This window comes from Phocoena sinus, chromosome 4 (assembly GCF_008692025.1).
Source record: "Phocoena sinus isolate mPhoSin1 chromosome 4, mPhoSin1.pri, whole genome shotgun sequence".
Taxonomy (NCBI): domain Eukaryota; kingdom Metazoa; phylum Chordata; class Mammalia; order Artiodactyla; family Phocoenidae; genus Phocoena; species Phocoena sinus.
In genome coordinates this window covers 134,098,155-134,113,958 of record NC_045766.1, presented here as the reverse complement: position 1 = coordinate 134,113,958, position 15,804 = coordinate 134,098,155, and positions in this window count along the sequence as shown.

The following is a 15,804-nucleotide window of genomic DNA, read 5'->3' as shown; positions in this document are numbered from 1 at the left end:
TTCTTAGTGCTTCTCTTGTACAAATGATGTACTTTGGAAATGTTAGTGTATAACAGAAGTTATGTTTGTTTTCTGTTTGATTTTAAACAACAAATAAAAGGGGTTACAGCTCCTTTTTCCTTTTCTTTTTTTTTTTTAACATCAAAGTTGCTACCCGTGTATTCAATGATGGACAACGGAGAGACGTACTGAAGAGTGTTTTATGGCTTAGTTGACAAAGCTGCTTTTGAATGCTGGTGGTTTTATTCCTTTGACACTACACACTTCATAATATGTTAATACTATATGACAAAATGCTAGTTCCTAGTGCCTAAGTTTCCATTCAGTGTGTATAACTGAACACACTCATCCATTTGTGCTCCCCCTTTTTTTATGGCGTTTACAGTAAAGACCCCATCATTCGCGAGTCATCTATGTTGTTCCTTAGGCATTTTATCTTTGCTCAGCTTGTCAGAGAATGGTGGCTTGTTTCACGGTTTTTGTGTTTGTGTCTAATACACATTTTAACATGATAGACACGATACATTGTGTAGCTACCGTTTTCTGGAAAAGTCAATCTTTTAGAAATTGTTTCCCAGACCTTCAATAAATTTTTTCTCTAAATTTCAACAAAACAAAACAAAACAAACCCCCAAAACTCCTGGGGACCCAGTCTTAGCGGGGTCCTCCTACTTTCTTGAGCTTTTCTCACAGGTGTCCCACCAGAAGGAAGAGAAAGTTTCCTTCCCGTTTAGCCACAGGGAGGTGAAAAGTAACCATCTGAAATACACTGAGAGTGTTCTGTTTAAAAAAAAAAAAAAAGCCTGATTTCAAGGGGAATTATTTTAGCCAAGTCTACTGTGACCCAGCTCGAAGGCAATTAGACAACTCAGCCCCCTCAAACCTTCCCGTCATAAGGGGAGGAAAAACAGGGACAGAGGCTAAGAAACTCCTCTGAGGGTCACAGTCCCTGAAATTTAATTTTAAGATTATTGAATGTTTCCCCTCCACAAAGCCTTCCACCACACCCATAAGACTCCAGTGGATTACAACTCTAAGAGTTTGTAGGGAAACCCAGAGACAACAGGGAAGACAAAAAATGAAGATACTGGAAGAAATCAAAGCCTCTGACACCTACAGGGGCAGCAAGCAATTAAACACAGACTAACTCTTAACCAGATAAACATGACACTTCATAGTAAAAGATTATTTATCTCAGCTCCTGTTATCTGATACATCATGTCCAACTTTCTACAAGAAGTATAAGGGGAAAAAAAAGCAGGAAAAACACAATCTGAAGAGACAGAGTAAGCTTGAGAACAAGATTAAGATGTGACAGAGAATCTGGAATTATCAGACTAGGTGAATACATGACATCATGCATTCATCAAAACCCATAGAACTGTATAACATAAACAGTGAATTCTATTCTACAAACTATTACGGCATTTGGTTAATATTAATGTATCAATATTGGCTCGTCAATTGTTACAAAGGTACCACACTAGCCTAAGATGTTAAAGATAGGAGAAGCTGTGTGGAGGAGAAGAGGCCTGTGGGAAATCTCTGTACTATATGCTCTATTTTCCCATAACTAAAGTCTACTATATTTTTAAAAATACACATTTGTCTATTCATTCAGAAATATTCATTGAGTATCCACCCATGCCAAGCACTCTTGTAGGTTTTGGAGTGAGTAGAGTATATGACACAAGCCAAGTTCCTGCTGTCCTCTGGAGCTTATGTTCCAGTGGGTGGGAAGGTTGGGGTGATAGTGGTAGAAACTATAAATAAACAAGATAACTGCAGAGTGACATGAAGACAAAACGACAGGTGGTGAGCTGGAGGGTTCCTGGCTGGTCTGGGAGGGCCTTTCTCAGCTGAGGACATCTGGGCTGAGATCTGGGCTGTGAGAAGTCTGAGGCCAAGAGTTCCTAGAGGGTGGGGCTACAAAAATAGTTACTAATTACGAAGGGGACCAGAGTAGCTTTACAGTGGCAAATACTGGCAGAGGTCGTCTTAACCAAGCAATGCAATCAAACACCATCAACGATGGAACAAAGTCAAATTCCACACCACTCAACAGGGAGCAATACCATATCTGTGACATTTCTGTCAAATGTGCGTAACCAGAGAGAAGGACATTCTCCAAAATCTCTAGCCGCTAGTCTCCTAAAGTCACGGAGGTTAAGTTGTGACGGTCAAAGTCTAAGGAATCATTCAAGACTAAAGGAAACTAAAGAGACATGACAACTAAATGCAATCTGTGACTTTGAGACGGATCCTTTTAATCAGAGACGGCATGACCAGTGACACTTGAAGAGGGTCAGAGGACTAGACGGTATTCATGTATCAAAGTTGAGTTCCTGATTGTGAGGCTGTATTGTAGTTTATATAGAAGTGTGTTCTTGTTTGTAGGAAATAAACACAAAAGTATTTAGGGGTGATGGAGGCACCAGAAAATGGTTCAGAGATAAAGGGCTCTGTACTGTAGTTCAACTATTCTGTAAGTCTGTGATTGTTTAAGAGTAAATTTTTATTGAAGATGTACCGAGAAGGAAGCAGCGAGGTAATACAGTTTTGGGTCTTTGTGGAAAGGTATGAGCTGGAATTACATGTTTGCACATCGTGAGCATAGAGCTGAAATGTTAAATAATCAGTTGTGTGGGGTCACCTAAAGAACAGGTGGAGAAGACAGATGAGCACCGGGCCCCTGGGTCTCCCCAATGTTTAGATGGCCAGGGGGGAAGTAAGGCAAAAAAAACAAGCAAAAAAAAGTCATACATGGTCAGTGTGGTTGGGAGGAAACCAAGAGACTAGATGTCATGGAAGCTGAGAGAAGAGAATTTCTTGATCACTTCTGTTGAATGTGTTGAGGGGTTAAGTAAGACTATCTAGTGACCAGGGTTTTGCCACCCAGAGGCTGCCGGTAATCTTTTTTTTTTTTTTTTTTTTTTTGCTGTATGCGGGCCTCTCACTGTTGTGGCCTCTCCCGTTGTGGAGCACGGGCTCCGGACGTGCAGGCTCAGCAGCCATGACTCATAGGCCCAGCTGCTCCGCGGCATGTGGGATCTTCCCGGACCCGGGCACGAACCCGTGTCCCCTGCATCGGCAGGCGGACTCTCAACCACCGCGCCACCAGGGAAGCCCTAATAGACTTAATTTTTAAAGGCAGTTTTAGATTTATAGAAAAATTGCGTGGAAAGTACAGAGTTCCCATCTTACCCCTCCCTCCAGTTTCCTCTATTAATATCTTGTAATAGTGTGGTACATTTGTTACAATTGCTGAGCCAATGTGGATATATTGTTATTAACTAAAGTGCCTGGTTTACATTAGGGTTCACTCTTCGTGCTATACATTCTATGAGTTTTAACAAATGTATAATGTCATGTACTCACCATTACAGTATCACACAGAGTTAGTTTCTAAAAATGCCCTGTGCTGCCCTATTTGTTCTTCATTTTCTCCTCCTTAGCCCCTGGCAACCACTGATCTTTTTACTATCTCCATACTTCTGCTTTTTCTAGCATGACATACAGTTGGAATGATATAGTACATAGACTGGCTTCTTTCCCTTAGCAATATTCATTTAAGGTTTCTCCATGTCTTTTTGTAACTTGATAGTACCTTTCTTTTTAGTGCTGAGTAATATTCCATCGTACGGATGTACGACAATTTGTTTATCCATTCATCTATTGAAAGACATTTTGGTTGCTTCCAGGTTTTGGTCATTATGAATAAAGCTGCTATAAACATCCATGTTGGACTTCCCTGGTGGCGCAGTGATTAAGAATCCGCCTGCCAATGCAGGGGACACGGGTTCAATCACTGGTCTGGGAAGATCCCACATGCCGCAGAGCAACTAAGCTGGTGCACCACAACTACTGAGCCTGCGAGCCACAACTAGTGAGCCCACGTGCCACAACTACTGAAGCCTGCACACCTAGAGGCTGTGCTCCGCAACAAGAGAAGCCACCACAATGAGAAACCCGCACACCGTAACGAAGAGTAGCCCCCGCTCGCCGCAACTAGAGAAAGACCGCGTGCAGCAACGAAGACCCAACACAGCCAAACATAAATTAATTAATTAATTAAAAAAACATCCATGTGCAGGTTTTTGTGTGAACGTTTTCAACTCATGGGTAAATGTCAAAGAGTGCAATTGCTGGATTGTATTTTAAGAGTTATATTTAGTTTTGTAAGAAACTACCGAATGGTCTTCCAAAGTGGCTGCACCATTTTGCATTTCCATCAGCAAGGAATGAGAGTTCTCACTTCTTCATGTCCTCACCAGTATTTGGTGCTGTCAACGTTTTGCATTTTAGCCATTCTAATAGGTGTGTAGTGGCATCTCGTTGTTTTAAGGGATGGGTATTTTTAAGATGGGAGATTACTATGCATGTTCACAGTCTATTGAGAATGGTCCTATGGAGAGTGGTAAATTGTTAATGGGGAAGAGGGGAGATAAAGGCAAGAGTGAAATTGTTGAGGTAAGAGCGGGGACTCCAGGAACACTGGAGGGGCTGGTCTTAGGTAGAGGCGATGTTTTGCCTTTTGCAACAGGAGAAAGGAAGGCAGAGAGAGGGTAGATTTGGAGGCAAAAGATAAGAGAGTGTCTGACAACTTTTGCTTTTTGCAGGAAGTATGTGGCAAGGTCATCTGCTGAAAATAAGTGTGTGGACAATACTCTCGTATATCAAAGACTTCATAATGGGAGGGGACCTGTGAAGGAATTCCTCTGGACTGAAGAGAGTACTCATAGGGGTTTGACCCTTCCCTTCATAAAATCCACACCCCTACACCTCTCTACTCTCCTGGGGGTGGGGGGAGTTCAGTGGAAAGAACGCCAAATTAGGAGTCCAAGACCTGCCTCTGGTCTCAACTCTGGCATGAACAGCTCATTGGTCAAGTTTACTTCTGAGGTCAGAGGCTCAGCTCTAACTTGCACTTGGTGGCTCCAGGCTAAGATTCTAGGTGCTGTGCTCACGATAAGCTATGAGTTCTCCCTCAAACTTGCATGTGTGACAATGCTGGAGTCAGCTCCTTCCCTGAGTCTCTGACTGAGAAACCCCAAACTGTAGTTTGACCACATTCAGCCTCTCTCTGTGCAGCTGCCCTTCTTAGCCCAGGCAAGTGGAGTAAAGGAGCAGCGAGGAGCTGCTTCTTTCAACTCAGTTGCAAGCTGTCTCTACTAATAGCAGTTCAGGGCATTGCAGCCGTGGCACCTCATGCCCCTGTGAGCGATGAAGAGTGGATGCCCCCATCACCCCAACCTCAACTAAGGGACTAAGCCACAGGCACATGACTCTCTTTCCCCACTTCTGATTCTCAGAATGACTCATTTCCTTCCTCTTTCCCATGCTTTTTAAGCCAGCATTGCCCTCTACCTTGGCTCTACCCATACCCTCACCTTGTGGGGTGTGTACCAGGGCCTTGTGGCCACTGCAGTTGAATGCAGTCGAGATCATCCCCCACGCTTGCTTGAGAAATGGGTGCCACCAGGGCTTGAAAGGAAAGAAAAAAAGAAATGAGGGGATTTGAGACAACTTTCTCATCTAGAACTTGCCTGGTGGACTATGCGATTCCTGAAGTCTCTTGAGACTTTGTATTGTGGCGATGAATTAATTTTGCACATACATTAATAAATATCATCTAGTGAGTGACTACATAAATGTAGGTTGATTTAAAAAAAAACAAACCCTAAACCTCATTGTTTTCTCTCGTACTCCAAGTCTCCCAATGGCCCATGACCATCTGTTGGGAGAACTCTGTGCATAGAAAGCTGTTGGATTCCCAGGAGACCCCGCTTTTCTACGGGAGTAGCCCAAAAAGGCAGGTAGCTCATATGAGGCTGGCAAGGGCAGATCAAGGTCCTTGGACTCAAACCTAGGTCCCCGTGCGTCTCTGGGAAGCAACGACCCAGGGAGAATTCAGTCCGTGTCTACAGAGGGAAAGCTGTAAGAGACTCCAAGACAAATGCTATGAGCCCTCTTGATGGGATTAGTGCCCTCTTAAGAAGAGGGAGAGATGACAGTTTGGGGCAGAGAGAGTTGGAAGTATGGGGTTCATTGAAGAAGTTTCCAGGAGGGAATTGCTTCTATGCACCCAGAGTGAAGAAGACTTCAGCTGCTAGGAAGGATTTGGAGACCAGCAGTGTGCCAATGGCCACTGATGCTGTGAGAGCAGATGAGCTGCTCCAGAGAGATTAGGGAGTAGGGCCCAGGGATGTGAGGACAGAGCAGCAAGCAACCTCAACATGTACAGAACAGCAGAGGAAGAAGAGCCTGTGGATGAGACAGGAAAGGAGGGTCAGGGAGATGACAGAGAAAGCAGGGAGCTGTTGCAGCTGCCAAGGGAAAAGGATGCACGGAGGAAGTGGTCCAGAGTCAAAGGGCACCGAAATGTCAGGAGAGTTAAGGGCTGAGCAGTTGCCTGTGACCTGGTGGAGCACACGTGTTGTCCAGCTGGGAGGACGAAAGCATGGGCTGAGGACTGAGACCAAGAATGTAGGGGGCTTGTTTGCAGGAAGTTTTGCTGGGAAAGCGCGGGAGGGAGCTAGTGTTGCACGTGTGGGGTGTAGGGAGGAGAGAGGTCCTGCTTCATTCTTACCCTTTTTCTCCCGCAAATGGGAGAGCCCTGAGTGTGTTTAAAGGCTGGTGCAAAGGACCTAGCAGCACTTGGGAGGTGCAGGCAACAGAAAACCAGGAAGCCTGAGGTCTGAGTGGGTGGAAGTGCCAGGCGATTTCCCCAGATATGTTCAGACGAGGCGTTTCTAAGAACAAATGGTAATTTCTACTTACATTTTGGAAGGTTTCCGGGGTGACGAGTTTGTCCTGAAGAAATCAGTCACTGCCTCTTTGGTGCTATCTGGAAGCCAAGGGCTTCGCCTACCCTAGAGGGAATACACTTTTCAATTCCATAATATGTTCTTTCATTTAAGAAGTACTTTTTTCTTCTTCATCTGTAATTAGACCTCAGGTACACAGAATAGAAATTATTAATCATAATCCTCAGTACATGACATTCGCTCATCACTGGTCCATATTTGTCCTGCCTCAGATTATTTTATTTTATTTTTAGTATTTATTTATCCGGTTTTATTAAGTTCTAATTGACATACAGCACAGTATAAGTTAGTTACTTAAAATAATATAATAACATCTATGAACCCACTTACCCTCTTCCCTCCCCAATCTAGACCCCCTAACAATAACCTACATCTAACTCTTCAGCTTCGTGACCCTCTGCCTCCCCCCCCCCCGAGCTGGGTATCCAGAATCCAGTCCACCAGCTCGTTCTTTTCTTTTTTTGTATCACTCTGTTGCATCTATATGTAATCCTTTAAAAGCACTTTTAAAACTTGAGTTGTTTTTAATTTAGAGTCTTGTGGGACTATATTTTTTTCATATGATGTTAAGTTTCTAAGGCTCATGTACATTGTTGCAGGTGACCGTGTTCATTCCATTTGAAGCTATATAATGTTCATCACATGAATAGAGCATTGTGGAAGCCAGAATTCTAAGGGGGCCATGAAGCTTCCTAGGCCCTGGTGTGCACACACTTCATTTAGTCAAACACTAGGTGCTGCTGTGATGGGATTTTACAGATATAATTGGGGTCCCAAATCAGATCTTAAGAAAGGGCACTGGACCACTCACATGAACCGTTGAAATCTGGGTCTGGAATCAGAGATAGAAAGCTGCAGTGGAATTTACAGAAGAAGACTGTCATGTTGTGGAGAGGACCCTGTGACAGGTGGCTTCTAGAGGCTGAGAACAGCACCTGCTGACAGCCAGCAAGAAAGTGGGGGCCTCTGCACTAACAACCACTAGGACCTGAATTTTACCAACAACCAGTGAGCTTGGAAGTGGACACCAGCCTCAGATGAGATGGCTGCCCTGTCCAACACCTTGATCCAGCCTGGTGAGACCCTGAGCAGAGAATCAAGCCACGGTATGTCCTGACTAGTGACCTACAGAACTTTGAGACAGTAAATGGGTATTGTTTTAAGCCACTAAGTTTTTGGTAATTTGTTATGCAGCACGAGGAAATAAACCCAACCATAATCTATTTCCCCATTTTTCCTTGAGTATTTGTGTTGTTTCCAGGTTTTTATTATTGAGAGAAGTCCTGCTCTAAACACTCTTGTATACTTTTGCTGGTTTTACAGGTGGAAGAGTTTCAAGTATGTTTCTAAAACAGAAACTGTTGATGTGAATTTCTAACTTTAAGAGGACATGCCAAACTTTCCTCCAATGCTCTTACATCAGTTTATACTCCTACCAGCAAATATGCAGCTATTTTTGTTTATATTAGCTTCTATCTCAGTTGCATGTGGTTAGAAGATCTGGTTTGCGTGATATCTATTCTTTGAAATATGTTTAGGGTTTCTCTGTGGCCTAATATATGATCAGTTTTTGTAAATGTTTCATGTGTGCTTAACAAAATGTTTTCTTTAAGTTTTGGGTGCGTAGCTCTCTCTATTTTTTTTTTTTTTAGATGATTAAATCTTTTACCTTATTGCAGATTTTTTTGCTGTTGGTTGTTTACTTGACCTATCATTGATTGAGAATGTTGTATTGAAACCTTCCACTGTGAAGGTGGGTATGATCAGTCTCTCCCTATATTTCTATTACTTTTTGCTTCACATATTCTTGGAGAATTATCATTTTTAGAGATCTTCCTCATCCTTAGTAATACTTTTTGATTTATTTTGTACTGTATGACTGACCATAAATCCTGATTTGCCTAAGAAGTCTTGGTTTATTTCTCTTTCCCTGTTGTAATTCTTAATAATATCTTTTATTCTCAAACGTATGCTGGTTTATACAATAAATTATATACAGTTACCCTAATTTTAGATGATATTAATATTGCTACAAGAGCTATCTTTTGGCTAGTATTTGCCTGAGATGTCTTTTTCCATGCTTTTGCTTTCAACCTTTGTGTGCTCTTATGTTGTATGTATATCTCTTCATCTCTATTTCAGTTATTTCTGTGCTGATCTTTATTTTTTCCTTCCTTCTGCTAACTTTGGGCTTTACTTGTTCTTCTTTTTCTAGTTCCTTTAGGTATAAAGTTAGATTGTGTATTTGAGATTTTTCTTGTTTCTTGAAGTAGGCCTGTATTGTTATGAACTTCCCTTTTAGAACTGTTTTGTTGCATCCCATAGATTTTGGTATGTTGGGTTTCCATTTTTGTTTGTCTCAAGGCATTTTTTGATTTTTCCTTCAATTTCTTCGTTGACCCACTTGTTGTTCAGGGGCATGTTGTTTAATCTCCACATATTTGTGATTTTTCCAGTTTTTTTCTTATAATTGATTTCTCATTTCATACCATTGTCATTGGAAAAAATGCTTCATATGATTTCAGTCTTCTTAAATTTATTGAGACTTGTTTTGTGGACTAGCATATGATCTATCCTGGAGAATGTTCCATGTGCATTTGAGAATAACGTGTATTCTGCTGCTTTTGGGTGGAATGCTCTATATCTATATCTGTATCTATATCTATATATACATAACTCCATCTGGTCTAAAGTATCATTTAAGGTCAATGCTTTCATATTGATTTTCTGTCTGGATGATCTATCCATTGATGTAAGTAGGCTATTAAAGTCTGTTACTATTATTGTATTGTTGTCAATTTCTCCCTTTAGGACTGCTAATATTGTCCATATATATTTAGGTGATCCTATGTTGAGTGCATAGATATTTACAAATGTTATATCTTCTTGTTGAATTGGTCCCTTTATTGTTATGTAATGCCCATCTTTGTCTTTTACTATATTCTTTTTTTTAAAGTCTATTTTTCTGATATAAGGATAGCTATCCCAGGTATCTTTTGGTAACCATTTGCATGAAACACATCTACCCTTCACTTTCTGTCCCTTCACTTTCAATCTGCTTGTGTACTTACATCTGAAGTGAGTTTCTTGTAGGCAGAATATAGATGGTCTTGTTTTTTTTATCCACTTAGCCACTGTATGTCTTTTGATCGGAGAATATAGTCCATTTATATTTAAAGTAATTGTTGATAGGTATGTAGTTATTGCCATTGTTTTACTTGTTTTCTGGCTGTTTTGGTAGTTCATTTTTGTTTTTCCTTTTTCTCTTGCTTCTTCCCTTGTGGTCTGATGACTTTCTATGGTGTTATGCTTAGATTCCTTTCCCATTATCTTTTGTGTGCCTACTATACGTTTTTGCTTTGGGGTTACCATAAGTCTCACATATAGCAGCCTATATATATACAAAAGTCTATTTTAAGTTGATAGCAAGTTAAGTTTGAATGAATTATAAAACTCTACATTTTTACTCCTACCATCCCAATTTTTATGTTTTTGATGTCACATTGTACACCCTTTTATTTTGTGTATCCCTTGACTAGTTATTGTAGTTATAGTTATTTTTACTACTTTTGACTTTTAACCTTCACACTAGTTTTATAAGTGATTAATCCATTACCTTTACTATATATTTACCTTTACCAGTGTGAGTTTTAATTTCATGTTTTCTTGTTACTAATTAGTGCCCTTTCTTTTCAATTGCTGGTTTAGTGGGATGAACTCCTTTAGCTTTTGTTTGTCTGGAAAGCTCTTTGTCTCTCTTTCAATTTTGAATGATAGCCTTGCTGGGTAGAGTATTCTTGGTTGAGAGTTGTTTTCCTTTTATTACTTCGAAAATATCATGCTGCTTCCTCCTGGACTGCAAAGTTTTTGCTGAGAAATCTGCTGATAGTCTTAGAGGGGTTCCCTTGTATGTAACAAGTTGTTTTTATCTTGTTGCTTTTAACATTCTCTTTAACCTTTACCTCTTTTTTTTTTAACATCTTTATTGGAGTATAATTGCTTTACAATGGTGTGTTAGTTTCTGCCTTATAACAAAGTGAATCAGTTATACATATACATATATCCCCATATCTCTTCCCTCTTGTGTCTCCCTCCCTCCCACCTTCCCTATCCCACCCCTCTAGGTGGTCACAAAGCACCGAGCTGACCTACCTGTGCTATGCAGCTGCTTCCCACTAGCTATCTATTTTACGTTTGGTAGTGTATATATGTCCATGCCACTCTCTCACTTTGTCCCAGCTTACCCTTCCCCCTCCCCGTATCCTCCAGTCCATTCTCTAGTAGGTCTGACCTTTACCTTTTGACATTTTAATTATAGTATGTTTTGGTGTGAGTCTCTTTAGATTTATATTTTTTTGGAACTCTCTGGGTTTCCTGGATCTGGATGTCTGTTTTATTCCCCAGGTTGGGGAAGTTTTTCAATCATTATTTTTCCAAATAAGTTCTCTGCCCCCCTTTTCTTTCTCTCCTGCTTCTGGACCCCTATAATGCAAATGTTATTGGGTCCCATATGTTTCTTAAGCTATCTTCACTTTTTAAAATTCTTTTTTCTTTTCTATTTGGGTGAGTTCCTCTGCCCTGTCTTCCAGTTCACTGATTCTCTGTTTACTTCATCTAGTCTGCTGTTCAATGCTTCTTTTGTATTTTTCAGCTCAGTCATTGTATTCTTCATCGCTGTGACTTCTGTTCATTATTTTCTTATATTTTCTCTCTCTTTGTTGAAGTTCTCACTGTGTTTATCTATTTTTCTCCTGGGTTTGATGTACATCCTTATGACCATTACTTTGAACTTTTTATTAGGTAAATTACTTATCTCCATTTCATTAAGGTTTTTTTCTGGGGTTTTTTGTTACTCTTTCATTGGGAACATATTCCTCTGTCTCCTCATTTTGCTTGACTCTCTGTTTATTTCAATGTATTAGGGAAACAGCTATCTCTCCCAGTCTTGAAGGAGTGGCCTGTGTAGGAGAGTAATGTTTTTATTTAAACTTGCCCTAGCTTTGGTTGTCACTTGAACCTTTGTGACCGTCTAGGCAGCCTGATTTATTCTTGATAGGTTCAGTCATTGAGGGTGTGCCAAGACCTTTGAGTGTTCCAGAGGGAGGGATCTCTGTCCACACCTAGTATTAGGCTGATTAGAAGCTAGACGCTCAGGCAGCAGCTTTTCAGGTATGCAAATATATACCATCCTGTGAGACTGCAATTGTAAAGGCTACTGACCTCCAGACCAGATGATCTGGAAGTGTTTCCTTGGCAAAAGTTGCAAAAATTGTGGCTCCAGTTGAGTGTGTGAGCTCCTTTCTGGAAGGTACTGGTGAGCTGTAGTGAGGCCAAAGGAGAGCACAGAGATGGTGTCTCCTGGCCTAGGTTCCCTGAGAGCACTTCTGTAGCCTGTAGATGTGTGGTAAACCTGAAGCCTACTTCTTAGGCTGGCTGAAGCTCCAGGACAAGTATTTAGGCCTTTTTTCACAAGGGCACTGGGGTTGTTTGTTTCAGTCTGCTGTCTGTGCATTGCCCTGAGGATGGTAGCCTGCCAAGAACCATCCCTCTGATTGTTTCAGACCAGTAGGTCCCAGAAATGCAATCTCCCCTGGCCCATCAAGGGGCATCTCCTATGTGAGCTGTGAGTGCCTTCCTGGCTTTGGTGGGGCCATGGGAGCACCTCTGTCCCTAGAGAGAGTCCAGACAGGGTTCTACCCCTCCAGCAGATGCCTTAGGATTAGCAAATGAGTTTCCTTCCCATATGGTCTTGGTATGGTTCAAACTGTGGCTTTTGTTCAAGGTCCCAGGACAAGTGAGTATTCCTGTGAGCCCTTTAAGAGGGGAATCTCTGTCAGCTCGGTGCTTTACAACCACCTAGTGGGTGGGATAAGGAGGGTGGGAGGGAGATGCAAGAGGGAGGGGATATGGGGATATATGTATGCATATAGCTGATTCACTTTGTTATACAGCAGAAACTAACACAACATTGTAAAGCAGTTATACTCCAATAAAGATGTTTAAAAAAAAAAAAAAAAGAGTGGAATCTCTGTTCCCTACCGCCCTATTGTTGCAGGAAAGAAAATAGGGCCGGAGAGAATGGTCATGTCCCAGGTCTCAGGTGAGTCCCTGGGACAGCCGCCAAGTGTGGGTTCTTGGCTTTGCACAGGAAAGAATTCAAATGCAAGCCATAATAAAGAGAAAGAAGGTTTATTCAGGGAGATATGCACTCCGCAGACAGAGTGTGGGCTATCTCAGAAGGTGAGAGGCCCCAGGGTATGGGTTTGTCAGTTTTTATAGGGGTGGGTAATTTCATACACTAATGAATGGGAGGAGTATTCCAGCTATTTTGGGGAAGACGTGGGGATTTCCAGGAATTGGGCCACGGCCCACTTTTTGACCTTTTATGGTCAGCTTTGGCACCTGTGGGTGTGTCATTTAGCTTGCCGATGTATTACAATGAGTGTATAATGAGGCTTAAAGTCTAGTGGAAGTCGACTCATCCACCATCTTGGACCTGGATGGTTCTAACCAGTTTATGTCATGTCTTCAATGGCTATCATTCTTTTAAAGGTTGTGCCTTGCCCCCTTCCTGTCTCACTATGGTTTTCCTGGACATAAGCTCCATTGGTTTTCAAAACAAGACATTTTCGGGGCTTCGGTTCAGGTCCCAGGGATTGGGGTGCCTCATGTGGGTACAGACCCTTCCCTCTTCAGGGAGAGGCTCTGTATTTGTGAGATCCCTCCTGATGGCGGGTCTCTGTGCCAGGGGTGGGGTTTTTGGTGAGACTGCATCTCTGCCTGTCCTATCTGTCCTGATGATGACTCTCTTACCCTTTGTTGTGGAGGAGCTGTTCAGCCAGTTTTCAGACCTTTATCAGAGGGAATTGAATCATGTCTACCTGTAAATTTGTTGTGTCTACAGGATGTGGTAAGTTCAGTATCTTTTTATCTTTTTATACCTCCATCTTTAACTACCCCCTACCCCCTTATTTCTTGATAGTTTATTAGACTCATTTTAACGTCTTGGACTTTAAAAACATTTCTGTTTCTGATGGAATCTCTAATCCAGAATTGTTTTTGTTTGTTTTGGAAATGGTTATTCTTACCAAATGTCTTTTGCTATTTTGACCTGTGAGCTCATTTTTCCATGGTGAGGCTGGGGGTGGGGGGTGGGGGTTGATGTCTCTGTTAGGCATTATCTACGGAAGAAAGCTGGACTCTAGCCCACACTTCCCCGGAGGGTGATGGGTGAGACGGGTCAGTGCCGGACACCACCGTCAAAGCTTCAATTCAGTGCTCAGAGTATCAGGAATTTTCTGGGAAAGGCAGCGCTGAGGAAAATTCCAGAAGCGGAATTCCCACACGTGGCTGTGGAATTTTCCGTGAGCTGGGTGAGCAGTGGCCGGTTGCCAGCACAGACATCTAAGAGGAAGAGCAAAGATCCTGGCCTGCGGGCTTTTGAGATGTCTCTGAGGAGAGCAAGTTATCCCATCACTGGAAGCCCGGTTCTACTTAGGTCTGTTGGAAACAAGAGGAATCATCAGTCTGACCGAATATTTACCAGGAGAAAAGATGACTGAGAGAACAAACCGATGTGTTCTCACTGAGTCATCATCTGGCAGATTCAGTGATGGGCTGTGGGTGCCGGGTAGTCTCTTTACTTTTTAGGTGGTAGTTTCTTGAGTTGCTCCATCCTGTGCTTCTTTGTCTGAATCATTGGGCAGGATTGATTCTCTCTGCCCCGTATTTATCATTTCACTTATTTAATAGCTGGTTTGAAGAAAAGTTATAATATAATACACACACCTCAAACCAGTCAGTACTTATCCTTACTACATGGCATATGCGCTATTCCTTTCCTTTCCTCTCCTTTCCTTTCCTCTTTTTCTCTCCTTCTGTCTGAGACTCACTAAAATGATTTCATGACCCATTAATAGGTCCCAGGATACAGTCTGGAAAACATGGATTTGGAGGAAGGCAAAGGAAGCCCACAGGCTGCTGTACGTGAGGGGGTGATTAAACACAAAAGCAGGGGAGGTTACTCCTTAGGTTCAAATTAGTCAGGCAGACACAGTGACAGGACCTCCCCCACCAGCTGTCCTGGCAGGCTGGGAGGCTCTGCCCCTGCCCGTTCTTGGCTGGGGCAGCCACAGCGGTGAGGTGACTGTGTGCCACAGCATCGTCCCAGGCTGTGCTGGGGGCTCAGCCAGACAGCAGCTCAACACGCATCTCACAGCGACCTGTGGGTTTCCTCTGCTTCCCTCCAAGTTAGTGTTTTCAGAGTCTAGTTCAGGACCTATTCGTGGGTCATAATAGGAATAGGAAATAATAATAGGAAAAATCATAATAGGAAATAATAGGAAATAATCAATTTAGTGAGTCTCAGACAGCATTAGAAAAAAGAAAAGAAATGGAATGGAACGGAATAGAAAAGAGCAGAGCACATTGTACATAGTAAGGATGAGTACTGGCCTGTTTCGAGGGTGCCGAATATGGTGTCTGTGTGGTGGATGGTGCGTGTGGTGTGTGCGTTTTCTGTGTGCTGTGGTGTGTGGTGTATGCGGGGAGAGCCGGGGAGGGGTGTATGCGATGTGGATGTACTGGGATGTAATCAGAAGTGGCTTTACCTCGAGGCAGATGGGGAAAATTTTCAAGTATTGAGTTACGGGGAAGTCATTCTGGCTTATATGTGGTTTGCTCTGAACTTTGTGTGAGATAGAATGGCCTGGCTCATGCCCTGTGAAACATACACAGCACATCTTTAACCATTAAGGTCAAGAATATCCACTTCGAAGGTGAGGACAAATGACTCCATTTCTGTGTCCATGTTAACCCTCCCTTGAAGATAAGGTTCCCTTCCCAGACACCAGGGTCCAGCTCTCTCACTGTATATGTATTAAGCTGTCTCTTTTTTAAAATTTAAATAAAAATCTATAATTTATACAGACTTTTTCTTTAAATAAACAAGGTTTTCTTAAAAAAAAGTTACAGAGGG